Here is a 25,076-nt window from a genome sequence, read left to right on the forward strand (position 1 = left end):
AAAAGAAGTAATTACATCACAGAGCAATCTCAGAGGCCTCTCATGGAGCTATTTTTGTCAGAGGCAATGCAAGGAAGCAGATTTTCTCTGCTAGAACAACACAAATTATATTATCAGTTCTCTATCAACATGAGGCAGAGAACAAGCAGAAATTCAGCAGAGGTACTGTTGCTCAGGCTCTCGAACATTCAGCAATGGGAAGCATCATTTGTTGAATATTTATACTTTTTACAGGTACTATAATTAAAGAACTCTAGAAAGAATAGTTGATAGCACCTTACCTGTCATGTTTCACTGCTATGTAATTGTGGGAGTTTTAATTTGGCAGGGCACCAGCAGTATTAGGCAGAGAAGGCTAAAGACCTTGAAAATCTACAGCTCTCATGATTACAGCATTGAGCCATGGGAGGTCAAGTGGTGTAAAACCACATTAATTCTACAGTGTAGATCAGGATCGGCTGTTAGGAATTGTGGGTGTTGAAGTCCAAAACACCTAGAGGACCAAAGTTTGTCCATGCCTGGTATAGATGTACCTTCTGTAGTTCCAACCAAGAGATGATAAGAAGGTAGAACCCACTGAATGCATTGTTTGGCTTGTTAGGATAAGATTAGAAAGCTGGTGTGAGGATGAACTCTGTGCTGAATTGCAAACATCCTGTATGGTCTTTGCTCTCTGACTCATTATCTTCCTGCATATTAAGAGGACTATATTATGAGTACAAAAGTCCATTATTTACATCAGTACTCAAACTGATGTTTGGTTTAGATAAAACATGAAGTGTTACAGAGATATTAGATGCTTAGGAATATTCAGTGACATAAACACTGCCAATAGGTTGTATAAAAATTGCATAGTTTGAAATAGTCAAGATGGCATGGCCCATGGAGCTATCAACTATCAGCTACTGCTCTGTGGTGAGCTTACTGGAGGGGAGAACAGTTGTAACTTTAGTTACACAAATATGGGCACAAATATGGTGTTGTTTTTTGCACATTGGGGGAAAATCCCTGCTCCTCTCCCATATTGATAGCCCAAAAAGAATTGGTCTAAAGCAGTTGTTCTCATCCTTTGGACCTCCATGTGTTTTGGACTTCAGCTCCCACAGTTCCTAACAGCTGGTAAGCTGGCTGGGATTTCTGGGTGTTGAAGTCCAAAACACCCGGAGGCCCAAAGGTTGGGAACCACTGGTCTAAAGAATACTATTACAAACGGGTAGATCAGTAAAGTTTGCAAGTTTTAATCTCATTCTACCAAAAAAAAAAAGGTGTATTGACTACATCCTAGCTGCAGTGCTTACTCAAGAAGGTGCTTGCTGCTAGGCATGTTTCTGGAAATCATTACTATTGACCTCATCCCAATTAGGGCAGAAAGCGGGGGAAATTGTCTTCTTACCATAGCACTTCATCTCTTTAAGTTTTTAGGAAAAATTTATCATTTACTCACCACCATCACACATCATGGACTCCATTCGTTTATAGACAAATCCTCCACTTACTGAACTATCACACGGGGAGGTGTAGTCTGTGCTCATACCACTTTCTTTTCTTTTCTCATAAAAAAGGGAAAAATCACTATTGCAGATCCCAGGTCTACAAAAAGGAAAAATATAGTTACAGTGAATTATATATCAAAATTGTGAGTTTTCTGAAGATTTTAAAAACAATTACAATTAAAGTTGCATGGAAGTGATTCTGACAAAAGGAGCACATTTAAAGAACGTCTACACTTTCACGTCTTATCTAAAATCCGACATTTCCCATCCCACCTTAAAATATGCACAATCTCTACATGAATGGGGAGCTCTGGAGTCAATTGCTCCCAGACTTCAAAAACCTTTGTTTCTATACACTTTAGAAACAGAATTCCATGGGCAACCAATGGATATTTGCATCGTTTGATGGGCTCTGTGGGACTCTGTCTTTAAAATGTATTTTAGTGTTTAGAAATAAACCCCAGTGGATGGTGAGGTCCTATGGTAATTCACAAACTAGATGGTGTCTGTTTATAGCAATGTCATCTTTAGTAACACCACTGCAAATCTCCTGAAATAAATGCCATAAGAAAACAGAAATACAGTAGACAATAATCTTGTAAACAATCTAAAATATATTAAATAATTGAATTAAAGGAAATATGAGCATGTCTTAAAACACTTTTAAAAATTAAATTCTGATATTAAAGAAGACAAAATATGTACCCCTTAAAACTCACTTTACTTTATGACGAATTTCAATAGCATTCATTCTGAAAGACCCTTTATAATCTATTTGCTTTATGCTTCAGAATGTGTTGCTTTTGAATCATTTCCTTCTCGCAGCAAGACAGCCCAATCCACTCATTGCACAACATATTGCACTGCAGTAGTACTATGAAAAGATTTGTATTTAATAACACAGTAAAATTGTGTTGCCTGGGGGAACAATTTAAGAACAACACATTCTCATGGCCTTGGAAACAGACAGACCATATGTTTTGTAACAACATGTCCTGAAGATAAAAGTATAAATTGGTTTATAAAATACATCTCACACCTAATCGTTTCTACGAGGACAAAAACAGGAGGCGCTTCAAGACTGTATTATCAGCTATGGGGAAATAATGAAGTGTTATATTTATTATCAACTGTATGAGGTAAGTTGGTGAAACAATGTTCATTTGGAAGTTGGCAATTAAAATGCTTGTACTGTAAAGGTGTATGAGGAAGGATGTCTTTCAAAACCTGATAAATCTTTCAGCAAGCGTAAGGTTGTATAATGTGTTGCTTTTAAATCCTAAATGGTGTCCTGTTAGCTCAATGTTACGGTCACAGAAAATTTGGCAACGGTAAAAGTTTCGGAATGCCACCCATTTACACGAATCTGTTCGTGACAATGTGCAGTATTTACATGGGACTCTCCAGAAAATGTTTCAATTGTGGTCCACAAAAAGGAAAATCAGCCTGTTTAGCAAGCCTGATTTATTATCAGTAAATATTTGATTTTTATACCTATTTTATATATCTATATGCCTGGGTCATTAAAAAATTCTCAGACAGAGTGGAAAATATATAACAAGCCCTAGTATAATACAGATACTTGATTAAATCCATAGTTACTTATGCAGACAGTGATACCTTTGCTTTCTGATGATAAAATTTCTGGCCCCAGAATTTTCAGATAAGGGATATCCAATCTGTTTATTTTATATTTATGTACATCAGCTCGGATAGTTATAGTTTTACAACAACTTGAAACAATAGAGAGAGGGGGGAGAGAGTCCACATATCTATCTGTAGATCTGTGGATATAGTTGTATTTAGAAGGTTTACATTTGGGATGGTGTACAAATGTAATTAAAACAATAAAATTAAAATACAAACAATGCACATCAAAACATGTCATTAGATTAAAGCTGCAGAAAAACTAAAACAATCAACCACCTGAAATGTCAACCAGTTAAAATTGGAGAGCAAAAATGTTTTGGATTAATACACTTTAGGACTAACAGGATATTTTTTTAAAAACAAACAAACCCCAAGACAAAACCAAAACAAATTGATTTAATTATTTAGATGTGTTTCCCAACCAGTCTTAAAATAGGCTGACATTATAAAGTGTCCCAATGATCTCATATGCCATCAGAAGCTACTTTGTGAGGTGAGTTATACAGGTCAAATGTCCCTTATTTGAAATGCTTGGGACCAGAAATGCTTTGTATTATTTTTTTAAAAATTGGAATAAATGTATTGGCATATGTGTTCCAAATGTGTTCTTGGAGATGGGAGCCAAGTCAAAACACAAAATTTATTTATTTAGTTCAAAGGTAATTTTATACATAATATTGTAAATAATTTGGAGCATGAAACGTAGTACGTTTACATTGCACCATCCATAAGCAAAGGCATCACAAGCCACTCATAGGGCACTTCCACACAGCCATACAACCCAGAACATCAAGGCAGGAAATCCCACTATATGTGCTTTGAACTGACTCCGATAAGGAGTCCACACTGCCATATATTTCAGTTCAAAACAGATACTGTGGGATTTTCTGCCTTGATATTCTGGGTGAGATAGATAGATAGATAGATAGATAGATAGATAGATAGATAGATAGATAGATAGATAGATATGCATGCATGCATGCATGCATGCATGCATGCCAGAAGGGACAGAGTTTCATATATGCTGAGGATCGTGCCATCACCACCTAAGCAGGGAGCTTTGCAATGCTTGAACAGAAACTCTCCAAAGTTTTAGGTGCTCTTACTGTCTATTATAGGAAAAACCAGCAGATCCCTAATCCATCTAAAACACAGATGTGTGCTTTCCATCTTAAGAACAGACAAGCAACGTGAGCTCTGAGGATTACCTGGGAAGGAATCCCACTGGACATTGCAGCACTCCAAAATACTTGGACCGTGCTCTGATTTACAAGAAGCACTGCTTTACTATCAAGCAAAAAGTGGGCGCTAGAAATAACATCGTACGAAAGCTGACTGGCACAACCTGAGGATCACAACCTGACATAGTGAAGACATTTGCCCTTGCGCTTTGCTACTCTGCTGCTGAATAGGCATGCCCACTGTGGAATACATCTCACCACATTAAAATAGTGGATGTGGCTCTTAATGAAACATGCCGCATTATCACAGGATGCCTACGTCCTACACCACTGGAGAAATTATACTGCTTAGCTGGCATTGCACCACCTAACATCCGCCCGGAAGTAGCAGCCAACAGTGAAAGGGCCAAGGCATTGACATCTCCGGCTCATCCCCTGTTTGGATATCAGCTAGCACGCCAATGCCTTAAATCAAGAAATAGCTTTCTAAGATCTGCAGAGATACTCATAGGAACACCTAAGCAAGCGAGAGTCCAAAAGTGGCAGGCTAAAACCCAGAAGCCTAATCAGTGGCTGACGCTGGATGAGAGACTCCCTCCTGGGCACACAGAAGACTGGGCAACTTGGAAGGCGCTGAACAGACTGTGCTCTGGCACCACAAGATGCAGAGCCAACCTTACGAAATGAGGCTACAAAGTGAAGTCCGCAACATGTGACTGTGCAGAAGAGCAAACCACAGACCACCTACAGCAATGCATTCTAAGCCCTGCTACATGCACAATGGAGGACCTTCTAACAGCAACACCAGAGGCACTCCAGGTGGCCAGCTACTGGGCAAAAGACATTTAGTATTAATGCCAAGGTTTTTTTTTCTTTAAAAAATCTCTATGTTTGCAAATCCATTACAACTTGTATCCTCGGTTCGCTTCTGATACAAGAAATAAATAAATAACCCAGGGTCCTTCCACACAGCTCTATATACCAGAATATCAAGGCAGAAAATCCCACATTATCTGCATGTGGACTCAGATAACCCAGTTCAAAGCTGATATTGTGGGATTATCTGCCTTGATATTCTGGGATATAGGCCTGTGTGGAAGGGCCCCCAGTTCAAAGCAGATATTCTGGATTATTTGCCTTGATAGTCTGAGGCTCCTTCCACACAGCTGAACATAAAATCCCACATCATCTGCTTTGCACTGAGGGCCCTTCCAGACATGTCCTATATCCTAGGATCTGATCCCAGGCTTTCTGCTTTAAACTGGATTATATGAGTCTGCACGGCCAAATAATGTGGGATAAACCTGGGATCAGATCCTGGGATATAAGGCCTGTCTGGAAGGGCCCTCAGTACAAAGAAGATAATGTAGTTTTTTACATTTTCTGTTTTGAACTGGAATATATGGCAATGTGGACTAGGGTAACTCAGAACCCTTCCACACAGCCCTATATCCCAGAATACCAAGGCTGAAAATCCCACATTATCTGGGTGTGGACTCAGATAACCCAGTTCAAAGCAGATATTGTGGGATTTTCTGCCTTGGTATTCTGGGATATAGGGCTGTATGGAAGGGCCCTTAGAGTCATTCTGCACAGCCATATAACCCAGAATATCAAGGCAGAAAACCTCACAATATGTGCTTTGAAGTTGGTTATCTGAGGCCCTTTCCACACAGCTGAATAAAATCCCACATTATCTGCTTTAAACTGGAATATATGGGAGTGTGGACTCAGATAACCCAGTTCAAAGATGATATTGTGGGATTTTCTGCCTTGATATTCTGGGTTATATGGCTGTGTGGAAGGGCCCCAAGTCCACACTGCCATATATCCCAGTTCAAAGCAGATGATGCGGGGTTTTATTCATCTGTGTGGAAGGGGCCTATATGAAATTACAATTTAAGCAAGGCCTGTCAGGGAATCTCTGTATTATGGAACATCAATCTGTAAACTATCTTCTACCACAACTGGTGTCCTATTTAACGTGTTTAATTCAGGAATCTCCTCAGGGCCCTTCCACACAGCCTCAGTATAACCCAGAAAATCCCACAATATCTGCTTTGAACTGGGTTATCTAAGTCCACACTGCCATATACTCCAGTTCAAATCAGAAAATGTGCGGTTTTATTCAGCTGTGTGGAAGGGGCTTCAGTTCCTTTTAGCCTCCTTCTGTGAAGATTTATAATTCCATCCTTTTAGCTCTTAAAACAAAATGGCTTCCCTGGGAGAAAAGGCTGAGGTAAATCTACCCTGGTTGCTAAGCAACCAGGCAACAACTCTACATGCCTCAGAGCCGAGGATGCTGCACATCTTGGACGAAATAGCTGACCTCAAAGGAAGCGGGCCACTGACTGGTCTCCAGGAGCATCACAATTACAGCGGTTTTTAAAAAAGTAAACTTAGCCTATGTCCATAGAGGCCTAAAACATATGTTTTCAGTACTGGCAGTTCCTGAGTTACTCATAGTTAAGAACAGGGGTGAGACAACAGGAAGTGAGAAAAATCTGCCTCTTGGAAGGGACATTAATTCCTGAAAGAGTTATCATTTGGGAAAGTTTATGGCCAATCCTTGTTTCCACAACAACAATTTTTCAAAATCCAATTCTCACAGGGACAGAAAGTGAGGTGAAATCTTCTGAAAAGAGCCACAAACAGCAAAACAAACACCACAGGGGTGTTAACCCTTCCCTAAGCTATTGAAGGCTGTGTGTGTGTACACACACACATACGCAGGTGAGTCATAAAGTTTTTTGCCTTATGTGTCATTAAAAACATTATGAATTAACATATAACAGCAGAAGTTGCTACAGATCATAGCCTGAATTATCCTCTACACAAAACTACCGTTCAACATAGGGCCCTTCCACACAGCCCTATATCTCAAAATATCAAGGCAGAAAATCCCACAATATCTGCTTTGAACTAGGGGCCCTTCCACACAGCCCTGTATACCAGAATATCAAGGCAGAAAACCCCACATTATCTGAGTTTGGACTCAGATAACCCAGGGGCCTTCCCCACAGCCCTATATCCCAGAATATCAAGGCAGAAAATCCCACAATTTCTGCTTTGAACTGGGTTATCCAAGTCCACACTCAGATAAAGTGGGATTTTCTGCCTCGATATTCTGGGATACAGGGCTGTGTGGAAGGGCCCATAGTCACCATCAATTTTACATATTTGCACCATCGTTTAACCCAGGCGTCAAAACCATTTTGGAAAAAAATCAGGGTCTTGCTTCGTGACCTATGATTTTAAACCTGTTTTAATGTCATTCAGGTCATTGAGTCTGAAACCACGTTGGCTTTGGGGTGGGTGAGGCACTACTGACGCTGGTTCTCCACGTCCCAAAAAATTCAAGTCTCCCAAATCAGCACAGAGGTTATGATAACAGTGTTTTGGGACACATAGGATTTAATTCTTGTTGATTTTCTGCAACATGGTGCCACAATCAACAGCGAAACCTATGTAACCACACTTAAGAAACTTAAGGAGGCAATAAGAAAGAAGAGACCACTAAAAAAGATGTTTGTTTCATCAAGCTTCATCACGATAATGCACACCCACACATGTCATTTTTCACAATCCAGGCGATTGCAAAAATGGGTTGGTCAGTAGTGCCTCACCCACCCTGTAGCCCTGATTTGGCCCCTTCTGACTTTTACGTGTTTGGACCTCTGAAAGACAACCTAGGTGGCTTCAGATACAATTACTTGAATGATGTTAAAACAGTTTTAAAATCATAGGTCACAAAGCAAGACCCTGAGATCTTCCAAAATGGTTTTGATGCCTGAGTTTAATGATGGCGCAAATGTGTACAAATTGATGGTGACTATGTTGAACAGTAATTTTGTGTAGAGGATAATTCAGGCCATGATCTATATAACAACTTCTGCTGTCATATATCCATTCATAACATTTTTATGACACAGGAGGCAAAATCTTTTGACCCACCCTCATACATATACACATTGATACATGCATACCTGTTCCGACTTACAAACAAATTCAATTTAAGAACAAACCTACAGAGCTTATCTCATTCGTAACTTAGGGACTGCCTGTATTCATACAAAGACATACATAAATTGTTGTTATAGTTAATATTAATTGTAATTGATAGTCATACCCCTACGTAGACCAAGTAATCCAGTAACATTTTGTTTACTTTTACTCCTAAACTATTATTATGTGTGGTAGAGATTTTTGAGAGAATAATTTCTCTTGCTTCTTCTGTCCTAAACTTTCCTCTTTTTTCCCTACTCCATGATATTTGAAGGTTGTGATCACATCTCTTTACATGTAAAGTTGTCACTTAAAAAAAAAAGTGTGTTTAACAATCTTCCTGTTCTCAAGTGTGGAGATGCAAACATCTTTACTAATTGCTAGCTGCAGTATTTGTCATGATTTTTTTTTTAAATCCGAAGAATAGGTCTAACTGTTTTTAGAGATAATCAAATGCCAATATGTCTTCTCATAATTTATAAACCATTCCCACATCTATGGTAACACTTAATACATGAAATCTTATGGATTTAACTGGAAATTAAGACCTACCATTCAATGAGTTTGCCCCTAGTAGTGAGGTTTGTACCTATGGCTGCCTTTCAAACCCACATCTGGTAAAATAATCTATATTTGTTCTTCAGGCATTTATATCAGGCATGGGCAAACTTGGGCCCTCGAGGTGTTTTGGACTTCAACTCTCACAATTCTTAACAGCCAGGCTGTTAGGAATTGTGGGAGTTGAAGTCCAAAATGCCTCAAGGGCCCACATTTGCCCATGCCTGATCTATATGATATCATATTTCTGACTACAGGCCTGTGAAAATTTGGGTTATTTTGGATGGGGATTTCTGGGTGGTTCAACATTGGAGTGGTTCACCACAGTAGTGTTTTAATTATTTTGACAGTTTGTAATGCTTTTATATGGTTTTAACTTGTTTATAATAATTTTATGCTTCATTCTATTTTAATATTTAAATTTTGTAGGTTCTAAATTGTGTTATTTTTAATGTTGTCAGCTGCTTTGAACTTGTTTAAGAGAGAAAAGCAGGGTATCAACTGTATGTTTGTTTGAAGAGGAGTTTGAAAAAAATGTGGCTTTGTGAAGTATGTTATGCGACCCCCGAGCAAGCATTCAAATAATAAGTTTTGTTGGCTTTGGCTCGGTCTGGATTAAGGTTTATGTACAAGATTTTTGTGGATGAATGGCTTAAGTATTTTGTATTGTTTTAAATCTGTATTTAACTGCTTATGTTTTTATTCTTTTGTATTGTTGTGTATTGGCATTGAAATCTGCCAGTTTTGTAAGCCACCCTGAGTCCCTTCGGGTGAGAAGGGTGGGATAGAAATGATGGAAATAAATAAAAATAAATAAATAAGTATGCACAACTGGGGTTCAAAAGGAGAGGATTGTGGGAAATGGGTTGTTGTGAGTTTTCTGGGCTGTGTGCCCATGTTCCAGAACATGGCCTAACATTTCACCCACATCTATGGCAGGCATCCTCAGAGGTTGTGTGGTCTGTTGGAAACTAGGCAAGTGGGGTTTATATATCTGTGGAATGTCCAGGATGGGAGAAAGAACTCTTGTCTGCTTGAGGCAAGTGTAAATGGTGCAATTGACCACCTTGATTTGAATGGCCTTGCAGCTTCAAAGCCTGGCTTCTTCCTGCCTGGGGGAATCCTTTGTTGGGAGGTATTACCTGGCCCTGATTGTTTCATCTCTGGAATTCCTCTGTTTTTAGAGTGTCGTTCTTTCTTTACTGTCCTGATTTTAGTTTTTTTTTTTTTTTAAAAATACTGATAGCCCGATTTTGTTCATTTTAATTTGACATTTAAAAAGTCTTTGCCTCTTTAAGGCAGTCTGAAGATACAGAAGATAATTTTACAACCAGAAAAACCTCCCTCTTTCCTTTGGGATCTCCAAAAGCAGCCTTCTAAAGCAAGGATTAACTGAAAGAGCACCTTTCAGTGGGCACCTACCCAATCTGTCCCTATGCCAAATGCCGTGCTTTCTCCCCACTTTGAATAACCGGCATCATGAGAAGGGACTTCCCACTCACCCTTTATTTTAAAAAAAATGAATACCCCCCTCCTCTCTAGAGGTCTTTAACCGGTTTTTCTAGCCCAGCCTTCAAATAGCAGCAGCAGGGCTAGCTGGGGTGAGTCACTGTTTGGAAATGGAGTGGGCGTGTGTGTGAATGTAAGAGAATGAATGATGTCAGGCGAGGCTGGGGCAGACAGAGGGCGGGAGGGAGAAAGGCAGGGAGGCAGCAAAGAGCATGAAGCTGGCTGTAAACACAGCGGCGGCTCCAGAATCAACAGCACCGCCAGCCCAGCAGCCTTGCTTTCTGTGTCTCTTCTCTCTGCCCTCTAGAGCTGCGAGGCGAAGAGTGAAAGCAAAGCTGCCTGCGAAGGAAAGGGAGAGGCTGTAGGCAAACTTTCTTCTAGCCGTTTTGTCTCCTCGCGGCTGCCTGTTTAGTGCGGTGGAAGTGTCTCACTCTTTTTCTGGCCCGGAAGAGTTGGGAATTGCCAAGAGAGCCTGGAGCCTTCCCTGCTGAGGGCTGGAAGGCAGAACTTGCTCGGAAATTACCTCTTCCCCATCAAAATAAGCAGGTAAGTTCAAGAACTCAAAGCTTATCTCTCAGGAGGAAGAGGCGAAACCTCACTTACTCAGGGTGTTGCTTTATAGAAGGAAAAAATTTGGCATACCGTTTGGAGATGGATTTCGGTCTTGCTTCCGCGAAGTTAACCTAGTAATCCTCTAAAAGACTTTTCCACGTTGATTGCTCGATGTATTTTAAAAATCTTCCCTTTTATAGATTAATCTCCCGTTAGTTTGTAATAGTGCCATGGTATGTATGCCTACGTGCAAGTATTCCACTGAGTTTCAATAGTTTTTATTCCCAAGTAACTGTTTTTAGGCTTGCAGTCTCAAGTGCTGAAAAGCTACTTAACTGGAGTAGTTAGCATAGAAGTTCCTTGTAGAAAAGTTGTAGGCTGGTTTGTAACTTGTATAACATCAAAGAAGCTTCCATCAAAATGTTGTCCTGCTGCGATTTGGTATGCTTTGATGCTATTTGAGTGAGATAATATGAAAAGCTTTTGATTTAACATACTTTGGTTCAGGGATTTATCATCTGAGAGAATTCCATACTGATTTGAGCTACAGTTTCATGAGATTTTCCAAGACAGAATTCTGGAATCCAGTTTATTTTCAATGTATTTTTAAAGAATGCAGAACATTGCATTTGAAATATTAAAAACAGTTGATTGGACACACAAAAATATGCTAGATGGTTTATTATATTTAAGGTATTTATGATGCCTGACTGATTGATTTATATCTTCTTACCAAAGTCATTTAATTGGTTTTAACTGTATGTGTAAATGTTTTATTTTTATAACTGTATATAGCATTGAATGTTTGCCATTCTTGTTTTTCTGGAAGCCACTCAGTCCCTTCGGGGAGAGCGGGCAGGTTAAAAATAAATTATTATTATTATCATTGAAATATATAATTATTGGTATTGATTCAGGACAATAGTATGTAGAAGTTGTATTAACAGTTTGTCTTAAGACAAAATATTTCAGTAATCAAACCATTTAAACCTTCTAGGACAACAATGTCAATATAATCCCATTGTTTTGTATGTTTTACATTCCATATAGGAACTGTAGAAATTCTTAAATTCTAGTGAACACGTGACACATCTGTGTGTAATATTCCAGGGTAAGGCTCATTAATAGAAATTTGCAATCCCTAACACAGAACATCACAGTCCTGGACATTTTATCAGTTCTGGATATTGTAAATGTAAACTCAAATATTTTGAAATGGATGTTTAACTTTGACATTCTTGAGAGTTTCATCTTATTTGGTAGGTACAGTATCTTGATGTGACAATAGGTTTTTAATTAGTGACTTTGAGGCTAATATACTTGCCAATGAGAAAAGGGTACTGAAATCAGTGAACATGTCTTCCAGGTAAATGTGTTAAATGGGAACTACTTTACAAAGTATTAGCTAACATCTGAGAATGCAATCCAAGCCAGTTAAGCTGAGCAATCCTATATACCAATATTTTTCAGACTGAAAATCAATGACTACCACTTTCTGGACTGATGGATTCAGCAGCAGGTGGCTGACGTGCCCAGTGCAATGAAAGTGGGAATTAGAGAGTCAGGTTGGAGCAGGTAAACTTGAAGGGAAAAAAAATACAAATGAGAGAGGGAATGAGGTAGAAAACTGACTGACTGAATATTATGGGAAGTAGAGTGCACAGTAAGAAGGAAAATAAGAAAGTTATGATTGGGATTGGTTTTTATTAGTTGTGTAAATGGCTTTGAGCAGTATTTGTCTCCATTTAGAAATATTTTTAAATAAAACAAAAGGATAGATGAACTGAAGAAAAGAAGTAGCCAAGGCTGTTAATATGATGGTGATTTTCTGTATCAAAAGAACACCCTGTCATTGCACTTGCATTAGGAACTGTAGAATTTGTCCCTGGGCAGGAGGGCATGGGGAGACAAACTAGACCTGAGTAAATATGTTTGTTTTCAAGCAGAAGGAAGAAAGCCACCATGGTGATGTAGTCTGAGTTTAGGAAACTCATAGAAAATGTAAATCTATTGGGTGACTTTAGGCAAGTCACACTCTCTCAGCCTAAGAGGAAGACAATAACAAAGTTTCTCTGAATATGTTCAGCCAAGAAAACCTATGATGGATTTTGTCTTGAGTCTCTGAAATGCAGGCTACATTTGTTGTATTCATTGGCAGTCTCCATCCAAATTCTAACAGTGCTGACCATGCTTAACTTCCAAGAACGGATGGGATCTGATGTCTTTAGGGTATTGGACTATGTGAAAATCACTACTATAAATTTATTACTGTTGATTATTATACAGTAGAGTCTCACTTATCCAACATAAACGGGCCGGCAGAATGTTGGATAAGCGAATATGTTGGATAATAAGGAGGCACTAAGGAAAAACCTATTAAACATCAAATTAGGTTATGATTTTACAAATTAAGCACCAAAACATCATGTTATACAACAAATTTGACAGAAAAAGTAGTTCAATACGCAGTAATGCTATGTAGTAATTACTGTATTTACTAATTTAGCACCAAAATATCACGATGTATTGAAAACGTTGACTACAAAAATGCGTTGGATAATCCAGAACGTTGGATAAGCGAGTGTTGGATAAGTGAGACTCTATAAGTAATGCTTCCATCTGCAACCATTTTGTGATAGCTCTTCACTTTCGTTTTGTGACTTCTGAGCCTTAGCCATTTAAAACTTGCCATGGAGGCCTATAAATAGAAAGTTTGAAAACCTCTGTTGTAGACAATACTTTTTGAGGTTGGAGGGATTGATGTTAGTGTGGTTGTGAACCTGAAACAAAGTACTGTAACAAAATGAAGTGTCCTCCTGTTTTGTGATATCAGTCCACTCACCCAGTATTAAGAGTTACAAACAAGATAGTAGGTTCTGTAGGTTTGCTCTTAGATTGAATTTGTATGTAAGTTGGAACAGGTACATTTTTAAAGTGTAACTTCAGCCAAATTTATATATCTTTAAACTTTGGCTAGCCTACTAGCCTAGGGAAGGGTTAACACCCCCCCCCCCCCTTGGTGTTTGTATGCCTGTGATAATTGGATTTTTAAAAAATTGGCTTGTTGTTGGTGATAAAGTTTCAGTGGAGACACCTTTTCTCATGGTATCTCTTCCCTTCCTAGGGGTAGATTACTCTCACTTTGTGTTGTTTCAACCCTGTTCTTAACTATGAGTCATTTGTAAGTCAGATTGCCTGTGGACTTCAGTAGTCTTTAAGAAGCTTATCTCTTCTAAGTGACCTTCTGACTGCTTCTGTTGATCAAGCACTTGAGTACAGTAGTTGCATATTGGAATTATAATTTCAGTAATTCCATTTCAGGAGAAAGGTTGGAATCAAATTCAATAAAATAAATAAGGTTGCAAAGGGATATAATGAATATATTTCTTTACATTGATAGCTCTAAAAACGTAAAACTCCTTAAAATCTTCATTTTGAATAGCTATTAATTCATTTTCCTAGTTCCAATCATTGTACTACCTGATAAAACCCAGTGTTCCTCCTTGATCATGTCTTAAAACACTAGGCAGATAATAATATCAAGATAGTCCACTTTATCCTTTTTATTTTTCCATCTATCCTCTCAGTTTTTATAACAAATTTTATAATAACTTAGATATTTTGAAAGTTTTCACTCATTGTGTATGGATATTTTAAAAAATCAACATGGTTATCTCTGCTCTTTGTATGACTTTTTAATTGTCTCTAACTCTATGTGTAACAATTGTAGAGCTCCCACTACAATATACTCCAGAAATCTGAGATTTTGGTTTATTTTATGGAGCAGTATACATCATATCATGTAAAAATGCCCTCCATTCCCCCCTCCCACTTCAGTAATACGTTTCTGGATGCTGATCCATTTTCTGTACCAGGCCAAAAGAAGGACACGTCTGTACCCAGTTTCATATTGAAAAATGCATTGTTGTTGTCATTACTTCTTTATACATGAGTGCCATTTTGTGTATATGAAATAGTAACATGAGAATTAGCTTTAATGGTCGCAACCGCTAAGAGCAATTATAGGTACAAAAATGGGAGTGCTGTGCGGTAAGTGGTTTGAAGACTGCAGCCAAGTAGACACTTAATGCTCTTGATCAGACAGAACCAACCACTCAGTAAGAATAAAACCTATGCCAACATTGGATGACTTCTTTTTTTATCCTTAGAAATACATATCCAGTGGAAGAATGGTCTTACTTGCTAGACAGATATCAATAGGAAGGAAATCAAATTATTCAGTCTATGCAGTACACATGATCATTTCTCTTCTCAGTATGTTGTGGGGGGCTCTTTGTGTAATTCCTATGGTATAAATTCTGCCAATATTTTATTGGAATCATTAAACCAGGATAAAGATAAGGGTGATGGCCATACTTTAGCAATACTACCAGTTTTCTGTTGAAAGTTTAAAAGTTGTCTATAGTTGAATATGTAGGTGGTCAGACATTGGTTACTTCAGTTTTTATTAAAACTGACATACCCCTTCTACAGCCTTCCCCTATGAACAGAAGAAAGACTTGGGTATACAAATAAGAAAACTACATCACTTCTAAGTTCCTATTGCAATACGTCCATTGAATGAATGAGATTTGTTAACTTCGACAAGTTTCATTCATTCATTGCTATAGCTGGGTCTATCAGTTGGATTTAGCCTTTAGAATTAAAGAACAAGGTGCCTTCAAGCACGTTTTACTCCAGAAATTGCAGTCAGCAGCAGGATACTAACATCAGCCTTTTCATGCAGTTATCTCACCACGTCACTTTCTCTTTCATCAACCAGATGTTGCCTAACACCCTTTTTACCAGGTCAGCATAAACTGCAGCCCTCCAGGTGTTTGGGCCTCCAACTCCCAGAAGCCCTATCCAGCTTGTACAATGGTCAGGAATTCTGGGAGCTGACGTCCAAAATACCTGGAAGGCCACCAGAACAGAGCAGGCCTGCTCTGTACTCGTATAGAAGTCTAGAAATTTTAGTCAAAAATCTATTTAAAAAACTGGATCTACTTATCCACTGGTCAGTGTACTGTACCTTAACTGTTATCTAAAAGGAACTATCTCCTTCTCTGGATAGATGACAAAAGTTGAAAGCTTAGGCCATCCCAGGAGAACCTGAGAGATGCACTGACCCCTCTACCTTTTCCACCATGGAATCACTTTTGGCATTCTAAATGCCTGAAAAATGGTAGTGTCACCCAGGGAGGCTGGCACTTTCCCCTCTCTGTTATCCACTGATCATATCAAAATCCATAATTGTGATCCCAAAACCTGCACTCAGCGTACACATCAGGTAAACATATACACAACTATATATGTTGTTTTCTGTGGGGATGGTGGTATTATGCAACTGGAAATCAGAAAACCTAGTTTTCTACAAATTAGAAGCAGAATTTACCAGTGTATTTCATGTATATCACACAAACATCCAATTTAACATATAAAAATTGTTGACAAATTTATTCGCAAACTAGAAAGGTCTGATAGTCCGTTTTATCTTGTTCAGTTGAAATACTTATGTTTCATAGACTTTCTTGAACTATCAGATTTATAAAGATTTCTGTCATGGTTCAGTTATTTTGAGTAGAGCTTAGTAGTAGTAGTCAAGCTGCCAATGAATTGAATAATATTTTGCTTTGATGCAAAGCTTTGGTTAGCTCAGCTTATATACTGGGACTGAATGTTCCTTTTCTTCCTCTTTTTTCAATGAGCTAATTTTGCTTATCAAAAAAGGAAAGGGCACTTTCAAAATGCTACTGTGTATTTAATCAGTTTTATTTGTTATATACTTTTGAAAAAATGTTTTCAAAAGTAAGTTTATTTTTACACAATATTTAAAGCAGTATAAAATGTGTGTGCTATGATACTTCATTTTAATATAGATACAGCACTGCTATACGCCAAGCAGATGCTGGGAACATGACTCCTAACAGAGATGTTGCTGTCTCTGCAGATCTCAGCCTGCTAGGAGGGTTATTGTACCATGGACACTACTGTCCCAGATTATTCCAAAGGGCATTAAGAATCACAGACAGCACTGTCCTAGCAGATGCTGTGAGATTTATTTAGATACCAAAACAAGCATTGATGGGAAAGTTTCTGTAAGACAGATGAACTACTGTTTCCTCAAATCTGCATCTGCTCAGAGAACTGGTAGCTATACTGGGCATTGCTTGCTGAGCTGAGGTCTAGGATCAAATGAAATTTAACATTTACTGAAAAATAAGTCCTCTTAACTCAGTGGAACATCTAAGACTCCATCCACACTGCCCCTATATTACAGGATCTGATCCCAGATTATTTGCTTTAAACTGGATTCTATGAATCTCCGCTGCCAGATAATCTGGGATAAGAAGATAAACTGGGATCAGATTCTGGGATATAGGGGCAGTATGGAAGGGACCTAAATAAATAGCCATAGATTTTGCTATTTAACTAGCAATTCTGTGCACATTTCCTTCAGAGTAACCTAACTGAGCCTAACAATTTTTCCAAATAAATATTTATAGATTTGTGCTATACTCTTGGAATTAAATCAGACATATTAAAAAGTAAATCCAGCTGAAATTAGTTGGGATTTCTTTGGAGTAAATGAATTTAGAATTGGGCTTTTCAAAAATAAGCTAGTTTATGATTTGCTTATTTCTTGATTATCTTGTCTCATTTCCATCCCTCCCTACCTCCCCACTGGGGACTCAGGGCAGTTAACAACATGTAGTGGCATTCAGTGCCATAAAATGTAAACAACAAACAGACAAATTACCATGAAACAAATAATAACACATTAAACTTCGTCATCAAGCAGAAAAAAAACATAACAAATTAGACATCACACAACTAAAAATTACATTTTAACAAACTATTTAAAAATCAGACTTTAAAATTGACATTAATGAAAGTTATATAAAGCATTAAAATTTAAAAGCCAGAATAATGTGTGTCTGTGTAATAGTGGTTAATGTTTGCATGATTTATAATCTATAATCTATTGTGTAATTATGGGGGTATGAAAATGTTGGGAATGTTTTGTTGGGTGAGTGGGCTTATTAACAAAAGACCCTCCCCATAAATGTATAGTAGAGTAACTTATTAGCAGCAGCGTGACCCAGCACCAGTAGCCAAAAGTGATAGAAAGAACGAAAACACACAGACCAATGTTATCTTTTCCTTAGGAGGCTTTTCTTTGTAGCAAAATAATATGGTTGCACAATTTATAAAAAAAAAACAAAAACAAGGTTTCCATAACACAAATAAAGTTATTTATACTTCGTTCTTTGCTTCCATGCTGGGCTTCTTTCTCATGCAGATAAACAGCTTCTAGCTTTGCTGTCACAGAACCTCCTCTCACACCGAACTTACACAGGAGCTTCACCCAGTAGCTTTACATACAGCAGCCTTCACACTGTAGCTTTACACACAAGGCCTTCAACCTGGGGCTTCTCTCACTGAAGCTTCTCATACTGAGGCCTACTTCACACTAAGGCCTTCTAACAGTGAGGCCTTCCTCACATTGAGACCTTCTCAGCTACAGTCACACCTGCTTATATTGAACTGCTGCTTTTGCTGAGTCATTGCATCGATTTAACCCTTTCACATTTGTGTAATTAAAAATACCTAGTTAATTTTTAATATTTCTTACGTTTTAGGGTAGAAACTGTTGCTTGGAGTTTTTGTTTTCCATTTTAGCTATACTCTATACCCCCAAAATGTTTCTTACCAAACTTCATTTATGATAAATGCTCCAATTTCTGAGTTGTCCACAATATCACCAACCGTGATAAAGCATAATACAGTGCAACCTCTACTTAAGAGTGTCCCAACTTAAGAGTGTTTTTAGTTAAGAGCTGTCACCTAGCACCGGGATCGCTTTAACATAAGAGCAGAATCTTGAGTTAAGAGCTAGTGGGAGTGCTAGCGCGAGAGTACATAGCTTTAGGGTTTCAAGGGAGCAGTCTCTGTGCCTCGTGCTCTTTTTCACTTTGGGAGGTTGCTGTCCGCTTTGCTCTTGTCCACTTTGAGGAGCTTTGGGTTAGTTGATTTTGTGTGGTTTTTATTCCTGGTATGTTTGGCTTCATGAAGGGAGAGCAAGAAAGGGAGGGAGACTGGAATGAATGCAATATGAAGAAAATGATGCTTCTGCATCTTTACTTTGTGCTTCCTTGTCACAATTTTGTGTTTCTGCCATTGTGCTACTACTTTATGCTTCTACCATTTTAAAGTTGATCTTTCATTCTTTATTGCTTCATGTACAAATACGTGAGGGGAAGTCATAGAGAGGAGGGAGCATGCTTGTTTGCTGCTGCCCAGCAGACTAGGACACGGAACAATGGCTTCAAACTACAGGAAAGGAGATTCCACCTGAACATCAGGAAGAACTTTGAGATAAGAGCAGTTTTAGTTAAGATGTCAGTTACATCTTAAGTCAAGGTACCATTGTACTACTTATTCATGTTTCAGTTCAAGTACTTTGTTCATGTAACTTTTTGGACATCACATTTTCTGTAGTTAGCATATACTGTAAAATTTTAGTCGATAGTCCAAATATCCTAAAGGCACCAGGTGCTGTCTGATCTTGGGAACTAAGCAAGGTCAGCCTCGGTTAGTACTTAGATGGGAAATCTCCAACAAATACCAGATGCTGTAGACTGTGTTTCCAGAGGGAAAAATTAGCAAAATTACCTAAATATTCCTTACCTAAGAAAACCCTATGAAAATTACAGGATCATCATAAGTTGATGGGCAACCTGTAGGCATATACAAACATTAATAAGTAATATAAAATTATACTATTTCAGCATGAAAGTTCTTGGAACTTGGAAAGCACATAAATTGAAGATAGTGTGACAGAAATGCTTTATTTATCTAATCCTTTCCTTTGAAAATTTTAATTTTCTTTTTTAAGTATATGTTTAAAATGCAAAGAATGCATTTTTCTTCCTGTAGTATGGAATACAAAATTGTAGTTTTTCTATAAAGTAGCACTGAAATCACAGAAAAAAACATTACATTGGAAAATGTTACACATATACAGAAAAATCTGGACATAGTCAAGATTAGATATGGGAAGGCCCGGAAAAAAGCCCAGTAAAAATGGGGGGGGGGGGGAGGGGGGACCATTTTTTTATTTTTTCCCCAAAACTATTTTTTCTAGAAAAATGAGGGGGGTGTAGAAACAAAAAGTCTCAAATCTTTTTTAAGGCCTTCATGTTATATACAGTAGAGTCTCACTTATTCAAGCTAAACGGGCCGGCAGAAGCTTGGATAAGGAAATATCTTGGATAATAAGGAGGGATTAAGAAAAAGCCTATTACACATCAAAATAGGTTATGATTTTATAAATTAAGCATCAAAACATCATGTTATACAACAAATTTGACAGAAAAAGTAGTTCATTACACATTAATGCTATGTAGTAATTACTGTATTTACGAATTTAGCACCAAAATATCACAATGCATTGAAAACATTGACTCCAAAAATGGGTTGGATAATCCAGAACGTTGAATAAGTGAGTGTTGGATAAGTGAGACTCTACTGTATTGAAAACATTGACTACAAAAATGGCTTGGATAATCCAGAAACTTGGATAAGCGAGGCTTGGATAAGTGAGACTCTACTGTAGTTTGAATACCATGTCATAGACATATTATTTATCATTGGAAAAAAATATTCTACACACTTTAAAAAAAAATTGGGGAAAACGCTGTGTTTTCCACCATTTTTTTTCAGTTTTTTTCCAGGCCTTCCCATCTTTAGTCAAGATACAAGGATTGAGTTTCTTTCCACTTCAGGATTGTAGTTCTAGAGTAAAATCAGCTAAATCTAGTAAAAATTTATAATCAGATAGTAATATGATAATTAAATGACAATTTACATAGGGTATTTCTGCATTACTGTATCAGCTGTGAAAGACAGATTCATCAATGTACTATGTGGAAGGAGAAGTGGGATGAGAGGTTGCTGTACCAGCAGTCCATGTGGTAGGTTCCTATGATTCTCTTTAAGGAATTTGGTGATCAGTGTTGGGATCAATGTTGACCATCTCATGGTTCCAGCCTGCCTGATACCTTGAGGATAAGAAAGATTGACAATTGCCCATGCCAAGGAATTAACTCTCCCCCCCCCCCCTTATCTGACATGTCTTGTCCCTTGCTGCCTGGCTTTTGGGACTTGTCAACAAGATTCTTATGGCCCTTGAGCAATTTGCACCACTTTACTTTTTGTTTGTTTTAAATCAGATGGCAATCTTTGGCATCTGCCCTTAACGTAGTCCCAGATAAGTTCTGGTTTTAGCATGGTGCTTCATACTGTTTGCCTTCCATCTCAGAGGCAGTGTCTGCTATATTGATTTTTGTTTGCCACTTATCTTCAGAATCAAATAAAGACTTGCTGAAAAATTTGCTTCTACTCTTTCCACCCTGAGCCCATGCAAGTCTGGGGATGAAGCAGGAATAGCTTCCAATGTCACTATTCCCTTTTAGAAGTCGTAGTAGGGGCGAAGACAAATTAATCATTCTCCTTCTGTTCTTAGGGACACCATATAGATTTATATAACTCACATGGAGATTATTTCTGATCATTGCTATTAATAGAAGAAAAGTTTTAATGATATGGTAGAAATTTAATGTAGTGATTTTATCACCAAATGAGCGATAAAATCAAGCTTTGCATCACAATATAAATGATATATGCAATATAATAATGTATGTGCATTGTGTTAGCAGACCCTAATTGTTGGTGCGCACTCAGGGAAAGAGAGAGAATTAAAGAGAATTTTTAAAAAAATATTAATGTGAAAGTGAACCAGCTATTCCAAAACAGTAGGGAGCAATAAATTTTACTCCCTAAAACATGTACTTTTGTTAAAAGTTTACTTATGAAATTAATAAGGGGAAAATGGAGGCTTAAGCTAGGCTATTCAACAATAGAAAACATTGGGAAATTAGACTCAGAGACAAAAGTGTCAGATGTTAGTGAAACTGACCCCACTCATACTCTCAATAGATCTTTTGAACTGCTGCTAATAATTCCAGCAAATGAATTAAGAATTACAGAGGACAGTTGCTTATATTATTTCAGTAACTTCACACAATCTGTACCCAATGTACTGTGGTCGGAGAATACAACTTAGATATTTGCCCCATGTAACTGTCACAATGTTAATAAGAAAAGTCCAGCTCCAGTCCTCTGTATGACAACATCATCTCATTTTTAAATTGTATTTTAAATCATAGAATAGTAGAATTGGAAGAGACCTCATGGGCCATCCAGTCCAACCCCCTGCCAAGAAGCAGGAAATCTCATTCAAAGCACCCCCAACAGATGGCCATCCAGCCTCTGTTTAGAAGCCTCCAAAGAAGGAGCCTCCACCACACTCTGGGGCAGAGAGTTCCACTGCCAAACAGCTCTCACAGTGGGGAAGTTCTTCCTGATGTTCAGGTGGAATCTCCTTTCCTGTAGTTTGAAGCCATTTTTCCGCATCCTAGTCTGTAGGGCAGCAGAAAACAAGCTTGCTCCCTCCACCCTATGACTGTTTTAAGTATATTTAAGTATATTTCTGTCATTAATGTTATTTTAATTTTTAAACCTCCTTGAGTCCCAGTTTTTGGGATATAAATTTGTTGTTATTTTCTTTGTATGTAAAGGTAACTACTGCACACATTTGGCGAACTGGCTGATTTTTGTTGGTTTATAAGGTGCCATATATATCTGATGATGATTATTATAATTATTATTGTTATTATTTCTCCCTCTCATTTGCGACACCCCAGATGTTTAGATCAGTCCTGAATGTTTCCAAGTTTTGTGTTCTGTTCTGGAACCAGATAGCAGACATTTTAATTTGTTATAGATCTGGTACAAATTGGTCTGAATCAACTTGATTTGATTTGCTTTTCAAGGTTTGACCAAATATTATAGCCCTAGCAATGACTAAGGCCTCTCTATAGTTAGATGGAAGCAGTTTTAATTAAATTTAAGAGGATTTATTTGAGTGTTACTGCTTATGATTGTTCTTCCTCTCTTGTCCTCTTCATGGCAGAAGAAGGCAGATAAGGCTAATGCTGCACCCTCCTCACACCCTAAACTTCATGGTCTTCTGGCTCTAATGGCTAACTACTCCATTAGCAGCTGATCTCAAGGTCAGCTAATGGAAAAAACAATAAACAATTTTTGCAAAGATTGCAATGATGTTTGCTCTTAGAGTGCAGGAAAGGATATAATTCTATGCTCAGCTATATAGTGAGACTTCTTCTGAGAAATATGCATAAGAATGGCTATGAGCTTTTTTCAGTGTGTATCCAGAAAATTGTGGAGATTAATTTGCTAACCAAAATATTGATTGGAGGCCTCTAATATGTAAGCGACTCAAGTTGCTTCTGACACGGAAAAAAAAATGTAAAATATGCATACCTCAATACATATGCTGACCTAAAATCTGTTTTTATGTCTGAATCTGAAGGGTTGAAGTTCAGAAGCTCTGTATGTTCCCAAGCACACCAAGAATTGGTTTGGGGAAATATGAACACTTTCCCCAGTCTAGCTCTCATGTGCAGAGATAGCTTGAGGGGTTCAAATTGCCAATCCACAACCAAGATAAAGAACAAAGAATCTCACACCTCTGCTCACAGTTCCCTCTTGGAATACATTGTGCATTGGTAGGAGACGTATGGCTTGGATATAACCTTTAAATAGCAATATCAAAGTACTAGGCTGTGGTGAAGTCATTGTTATCAGCTGAATAAATCTGGAACTTGGTTTAATATGTTATCTTATACTCAATATTATTGATATTTCACAAATGAGTTTCATTGGTATATTGTGGCCACATAATTTTAAAATGGTTAGTAGGCTATTGCAAGTATAGCTTTATATATCTTATGAATCCTATGATCAGCTAGTTCTTTGAAACTCCAGGTTTTTAGTTACCTCATAATCTGCTAGTGAGTAAAGACATCCCCAGTTTTCAGTTTTCAACAAAGGATTTTATAGTCCCCCTCCTTGCTACCTCACTTGTCCAGGGTATGAAAGGCCTTTGTATGAAAAGCTTTGCTTTTGAGAATTTTTTGTTAGGGGAGGAATATTTTTTTCTTAAGTTGCACATGAAATAGCTCCTCATCTGGGAGTCATGTGCCAAGAAGTCGTATATCCTCATACATAGTGCCAAAATTTAGTTTAGGATAAAGTTATGCTCTGTGTTATGTTGTAGACTCACGTGCATAGTACATAGATTATAGTGATAATTACATTTCTTTGCGATAGCTCCTGTTCTTTATTTATTACATTGGCCAACACATATTTGGTGCCTCTAATGTTAGCCCTGTTTCTGGGTATATTGAACTGCTGATTCTAAAAATGGAACCAGTTTCCCCTTATTTATTTATTTATTTATTTGCAGCATTTATATTCCGCCCTTCTCACCCCGAAGGGGACTCATTACACATATAGGCAAACATTCAATGCTTTTTAACATAGAACAAAGACAAACAAACATAGGCTCCGAACGGGCCTCGAACTCATGACCTCCTGGTCAGAGTGATTCATTGCAGTTAATTGCAGCTGGCTTGCTCTCCCGTCTGCGCCACAGCCCGGGCCTTATCAGCTGTAGTTTTTGAGATACAGAACATGTCACCTACCAATCGCCATCTGCTCGCCCATAGAAAATCATGATAACTATATCTAAGAAACTGGAGCTATTGCGGTCTATCCAATGTAATTTTCTGAATCAGCACCCCAAATAACTCCAGGAACAGGCTTAAAAAACAAGACTTCAAGAATTTTTGTTTTGGTTGGGCTGCGTAATACTTAAATAGCAACCTATTTCTTCTATAGTTATCTGATTGTACATGCATTCGTATGGATGCCAAACAAAGCATGTAGAGTCTAGGAACTATATGGGCTAGTCTGAAATTTGCATTTGTGTATTGTTTTTTAATATAGTCTTCTTAGTAAAATGGTGTCAGGGCAGATTATTTAAATTTCAGAAGAACTACTTTGAATATGCCCTATTCCACTGTCAATAATATGTCTTACCACATTTAAGATACTCTATTGTAATAAAGTTTGTGACCAATTACAAACCCGTTTTGTTTTTATATGAAGAAAATCCAGAATCTAAAATGGCATAGAGATT

General features: G+C 37.8%; 1 protein-coding gene across 3 annotated transcripts in view; it reads left to right on the forward strand.

Annotated features, from left to right (window-relative positions):
• sgms2 (sphingomyelin synthase 2) overlaps window positions 1-25,076 on the forward strand; it is a 46,572-nt gene continuing 21,496 nt past the window's right edge. Inside the window, exons 1-2 of one of the 3 annotated variants that reach the window (XM_008119353.3) lie at window positions 1-162; window positions 10,704-10,942. The gene's annotated coding sequence lies outside the window, so the exon portion shown is untranslated. Of the gene's footprint in view, window positions 163-6,569; window positions 6,718-10,703; window positions 10,943-25,076 lie in introns of those variants that run through there. The other 2 variants (XM_003226504.4, XM_062982804.1) reach the window with 2 other exon arrangements.

This window comes from Anolis carolinensis, chromosome 5 (assembly GCF_035594765.1).
Source record: "Anolis carolinensis isolate JA03-04 chromosome 5, rAnoCar3.1.pri, whole genome shotgun sequence".
NCBI classification, from domain to species: domain Eukaryota; kingdom Metazoa; phylum Chordata; class Lepidosauria; order Squamata; family Dactyloidae; genus Anolis; species Anolis carolinensis.